The sequence below is a fragment of the Adiantum capillus-veneris genome, chromosome 8 (assembly GCF_014529385.1).
Source record: "Adiantum capillus-veneris isolate H3 chromosome 8, ASM1452938v2, whole genome shotgun sequence".
Lineage (NCBI taxonomy): Eukaryota > Viridiplantae > Streptophyta > Polypodiopsida > Polypodiales > Pteridaceae > Adiantum > Adiantum capillus-veneris.
In genome coordinates, this window is record NC_140938.1 from 62,676,972 (window position 1) to 62,682,971 (window position 6,000).

General features: G+C 43.1%; 1 protein-coding gene across 1 annotated transcript in view; it reads left to right on the forward strand.

Annotated features, from left to right (window-relative positions):
* LOC147452244 (scarecrow-like protein 30) overlaps positions 1-5,677 on the forward strand; it is a 48,401-nt gene extending 42,724 nt beyond the window's left edge. Inside the window, exon 2 of the mRNA XM_086518012.1 lies at positions 5,655-5,677. The gene's annotated coding sequence lies outside the window, so the exon portion shown is untranslated. The remainder of the gene's footprint in view (positions 1-5,654) is intronic.
* Positions 5,678-6,000: the final 323 nt, after the last annotated feature.

Consider the following 6,000-nt stretch of genomic DNA (forward strand, 5'->3'; position numbering starts at 1 on the left):
CTTTCTATCATGCTATGCTTCAATGGAGTAATAGTCTGCAAAGCTTTCGTAGGACACCTGTTTAGTACATAAGTGGCAAATGTCACAAACTGCTGACGTCTCAAGCCACCGAAGAACGGAGGCACTGTGGAGATCCCGGCTGAGGGCCTAAACCCTAAGAAGAGGCAGTTGAAGAAGTTGAAATCCGCACCAACTTATGGGATTGCGTCCGATGGGGTCCAAGTGACATAAAGGCATTAACATAAAGACTGGTGACGTGGTAATTGTACGGAATTTTGGATTTTTCGTTGATTGTTGACGTGGCATAATTGTACGGATTTTTGTGTTTCACGTTGATTGATGACGTGACAACTTGTACGGATTTCCGTGATTTACGCTTGTTGATTTTCAGCGCCAGCTTTTGGACCAATTGCTTTTGAGTTTGAAGCTTTTCACTGTAAATGATTTTTTTGGGCAAGGGCCTTCAAATATGAGGCTAGGGCTCATTCTCTAACACTCTTCTAGGAGAAGGTGTAGAGCATGGAGTACCGGCTTGTACTGTGTTGATGCAATATAAAGGAATACCGAAAGGGACGCCAAGGTTTGGGGCCAATACTCTTTGGGGTGGAATTCCACCACTGTGTCGTGTGTCGTCTCTCGTTTAGTTCAGTTGTTATTGAAGTGCTAAAAGCCTGTTGAGTCTGTTCTTTTCTATTGGCACGTGGTGCCCGTCTTGTGATAGCACACATGATGGCCTCAAGCCAAAATGAATGCGGCAAAGCTTGACTTTTGACCATACATTGTGTCATTTCCGTAACCAACCTGTTTTTCCTCTCAGCAACACCATTTTGCCGAGGCTTATAAGGCACTGGACATTGGTGTTTTATTCCACGACTAGCCAGAAATTCATTAAATTCATGAGACATATACTCCCCCCCTCGATCGGAACGGAGGGTGCCCATAGTACATTTCGAGATATTTTCAGCCATAGCTAGAAATTGTTTGAAGCACATAGATACTTTGGACTTTGCTTTAAGCAAAATACCCATGCATGCCTGGAGTATTCATCAATGAAAGTCATGAAGTAAAGGTAATTGCCCAAGAACGAAGTTTGCATGAGCCCACAAACATCACTATGCACAAGCTGCAACCTGCATGTGGCCCTTACTGAACCATCCTTTGGAAACTTAGAACACTGCATCTTACCAAAATACAACCTTCATAAACATATTTGACAGGTGCTTCAAGAGGCGGCAAAGAAGCAGCCATATCAGATTTCTGCAAACGCAGCAAACTGACATAATTCAGATGTCCAAAATGTGCATGCCGAAGTTTTGCATCTGAAATAGCCTTGGAGTCCACAATTGTATTTGCAAAATTTTGCCCGCACTTGTCATACAAAGTGAGCTTATACAGCCCACGGCATAAAATGCCAGATGCAACAATTTCATCACGAAAACTGAGATCATGTAGTGTACATCTGTCATCCACAAAAGACTACAAGTCCAAGTCTAGCAAGTGTAGATATTGACAAAAGATTCTTCTAGATCCCAGGTACATAAAGTGCATCAACAAGTGTGAAAGAACTGCCATTTGCAGCAGTAAGCACAAAACTTCAGGATTTCCTTGAGTCAGAAGTCTCCAAGTACTAGCAAAAGTCTGGTAAGAATGTGGCAAGGCATCAAGAACAGTGTGCACAAGGGAACTGTCTGAAGTGACTTCGCCTGCAGAAATAAGTTGCTCATTGATATCCTTGACACTAGCAAGGAAAGTGTCCATATCATCTTCCTCATGCATAATCTTCGACTCTAGCTCTTTACGCAGCAATGCAATTTTTGCCTCACTACGACTTGCATAAAGACCAAACAGAATATTCCAAGCCTAATTTGCACATTTCGTTGAACAAATGTGCGGAGTAATAGGGTGCTTCTTAGACAACTCAATCAATGCATGAGCCTGCACATCTTTTACATTCCAGCAAGCTTGTTCTGCCGTAGGTAAAACAACTCTAACAGCAACAATACTTGCAGCAAGACCTATAACATCCTTAGAACCAGGACGTACATAAATGTCCTGCACAATATTCTAGACACCCTTTGACACAAGAACATGTTGCATAATGTAAGTCTACATAGGGTAATTGTCCCCATCCAATCTGTCCTCAACAACAAACATCTTGAACACATCTGTGGTGTTGTCGGCCATGGCGAATGTATACACTTGATGTGAAAACTGCCTGAAAAGAGGAGAAACGAAGTGGGAACAATACGTGCTATATAGCACAAACCATAGATGACTGTAAGGGACCTATTATACAGAAAATGGCAATGACAGAAATTCTGCACAAGATGACGAAATAGCGTGTAGTACTTTCTGTAGTGGAAACGGAGGCCGAAATGCGCCCGAATCAGAAATTTGAGCAGACTCAGCTCTTCGAGCTTATCCCGAAGTTTTTGTCGACCTGCGAACGCTCGCCAAAGCTCACAGGCATCGGAGAAAATGAGCATGCGTGTGCAGGAGCTGTTGGCGACTAAGCCCGGGAGGACACAACCTGCTTTGATACCAATTGTTGGAATTAGGGTTTCTGCAGGAAAACACACACAACTTGGAGAAGACGAAGAAAGCTCAAGGCACACAATAGAGTATATTACTTAGTGTGCAATGGAAAGATAAGTTAGCCCTAGAGTGATGGACGTATATACAATGCAAGGAGGAAAAAACCTCCTAGTGAGGGAAAAAGAAGACCACGCTCGGACACTGATTTCAATACATATGGAAATATATATGGGAAGAAACAAAAACCCCTCGTGCTTGCAACTCAGTATGACCATCTTGAGGAAACGGCAAGAAGACCAAGGAGTTGAAGGATGGAGGACAAGCAGTTAAGCTTGACACTTTTTCAAGCTTCAAGGATATCCATCAAGCCCTTATATTTATACAACAATTTGACATCACTTTTTCGAGAGGTTGTTTCTTGAGAGCCTCCAAATTACGAAAGGCGGAGTTTTTCATGAAAGAAAACATGTAGGCATGGTGGTCTACCCTACTATTGCACAAAGAAGCAGCTTCAAAGTAGATTAAATTAAAAAATTATTCACTTCATGATGGTTAACGGAAGAATATGAAAAAGATTTCATCACGGTATGGGACATGCCAAGGAAGGCTCTTTGACCTATCCTATGGACAAGCCAGTGTCCACCTCAACGGGGCAAGACTCTTCCGACGGCAAAAAGAAGGGCAAGCAACAAAAGAAGAAACCCACCGCCCCCAAATGATCAGAGAACAATGTAATGTGCAGTGGAAGTGAATGATGGTGAATGCTCAGGAAGAGTGCTCAGTGTGTACTCAAGGTTCCTTTTACTGCATGAGAGGGTTCCTTTTACTTCATCTCAGAGATGTGCAATAGAGAGAGAGAGAGAGAGAGAGAGAGAGAGAGAGAGAGAGAGTAGGTGGGGTCCCAAACCCCCCTCCAAGGGCCCCCCTCTCTATCGTTAGAGAGGTATTTGCTTTAATTTGTACAAACGATGATGCAATGGTCCTAGCTATTGAGATGCTGATGGGATCTTGTGGTGGATGCTTGGATCTGTGAGGCTAAAGGCTGAAAATGCAAAACAATAGAGAAATTGCTAGGAATTTGCAAACTTGATGAGGCTATGGGCTGATTTGCTATTGCTGATGTCGAGGATGCTGATGAGGACGATGGATAGGCGTAAATTTGAAAATGTTGGCTGATTTGGGCTGAATTTGCAAATTGCAGAAACGATGGTTGATTTGGTGTCTAATACCGAAACCTCTAATGCTAGGGCTGTTATGGAACTGCCGGGCTGATTTGTTACGGCGGGTTGATGCTGGGAAAAAAGCCATGGTACTCGGGATGTTGATGCTTGTATTGCAGGTATTGGATGCTTGAGAAGGGACTTCCATGGTCGCTTGTATATGGAATTAAAGCCGGGTCGTGCAATGCCAATAAAACCCATGATTTCTATAATGCTTGCTAAATATCACTTATAATTAAGTTACTAACTCACTTAATACCTAGCCGTGGATACCGATGCTAGATAGTGCAAACACTCTCCAATGCCTACACCTAGTAGACACTCATTGTGCTCATGCGCAATGAAGGTATGCAACTAATTTAAAGTGCCTTAACATGCACGTTGTGTGTACATGCTCACAAGAGTGCCAAAACACTTGCTAGGATGTCCTAAAGCCTAGAAGTAGGATTTGTCTTGTCCACATGCACATAGGGTTAGATGTGCACGTGACAAACAACATGCATTGTACTATAAAGAGGGCACCTTTTACTGTCGTGGGGAACAAGGGCACATTCTTACAAAGTGTCCCAAGAAAGCACATAAGGAGCAAGTGAAGACAAATGAGAAACTTCAAAACTGACAAAGGAGCATGTAAAGAAAGGGAAGACAAAGGCAAGGCTGGTTTAATGTGAGAGCGAGACGAGAGTATCAAGCTTTGCAGAGCATGGGCCAACTCTGATGGAGGAGCCAAGACCAACTTCATCTCACCTGAATTCGGCGGCCCGACTTAGAATGACCCTTGAAGAAATGGGACCATCGATGGACGCGATTTTAGCAGCACGAGGAAGTCATAGGTAAACTTTAGATGCATTGCTAGGGGTATTTAGGGCATGAGGACTTTTATACATAGTTACAAGGAATGACCATTTTCAAGTCTCTATTCCCCGCTCCCATTCTAGGTTCCCGTTTCAAATCCCGGTTTCATGTTTCAAAGGTGAGTATCCATAACAAAGAATGTCATTTCGTGTCAGTTGTGAAGCCTCTCGTCGGCTAGACCTTTAAGGTCTCTTGGGATAGTTTCCTACGACGTTAAAACTCTCTTCTTCTCGGGTGTGTGTGTGTGTGTGTGTGTGCTAATAAAAAGAGGAAAATGGTATAACCTTTCTTATCACCCAAGTGTGGTAGATTGGTTATGCCATTTCCCTCTTGAATAACAGGTCTTGAGTTCAACTCCTCGTCGGTTAGATCTTTAAGGTCTCTTGGGATAGTTTCCTACGACGTTAAAACTCTCTTCTTCTTCTTCTCAAGCTTTGTATCTCAAGCTCTCAAGGAGTCAAGCCTCTCTTTCAAGCCCCCTCTCTTTCAAACCCTCAAGGTTCAAGCTCTCTCTCCTTCTCGCTAAAAATTGCATTATTAGGGTGTTTTTTATGCCTCTTGTTTCGCTCTGTTCCCGTTTCGGTCCCCTTCCCGTTCTCCCGTTCCGTGGGGAGACCCGTCGTCGTTCCCGTTCCGTGTTTCAAGTAACACTGTCCCTTTGTTCCTCTGTCCAGGCTAAAAGAGGGCTACGCCAAGGAGCCCAAGCAGCGATTGTCTGTGTCAACCCCACATCAACGAACTTGGGTATTCTTGACAGGTATGGTGAGTTGTTTGCCAAGTTTGAGCACTTGTTTCTCTAGGATGATCTTCTCGTTACACTCCGTTCCAAGCGACCTGAGGATTATATCATTGACCTAGTAGACGGAGCACAACATGTAAGAGAGTTTTCATATTGTTTGACCAAGGCTAATGAAGAGGAGGTAGAGCGGCAAGTAGGTGAGTTGTTGGATATGAGTTTTATACGTTCCAGTGTAATGCTTTTGCTACTTGAATTTACGTTGTTCGTAAGAAAGAAGGCTCATCGCAGTTATATGTGGATTATAGGGTCTTCAATAAGATGATGGTCAAGAACGAGTTTTGTATGCCTCGTATTGAGTACATTTTGGAGCGTCTCAATGGGGCTATCGTGCTTTCAAAGATCGACTTGTCATAATGAGCAGATTTCGGCATACAAAGAAAGAAAAGTTCAAGAACTATTCATCTATGGATGCAAAGTGGATGGAAGAAAGTGAACTGGGAGAGTCATTAAATGAATTGCAGCTTTATCTTGAGGCCTTTGGGTTTCAAACTCAACGTGCTTAAAAGAGGGGTGATGATGGAGCTAGCACTTGACATGTACATACGGATTCAGTGCAGTAGAAGTTTCCATTGCTTAACTAGTATTAAAGAT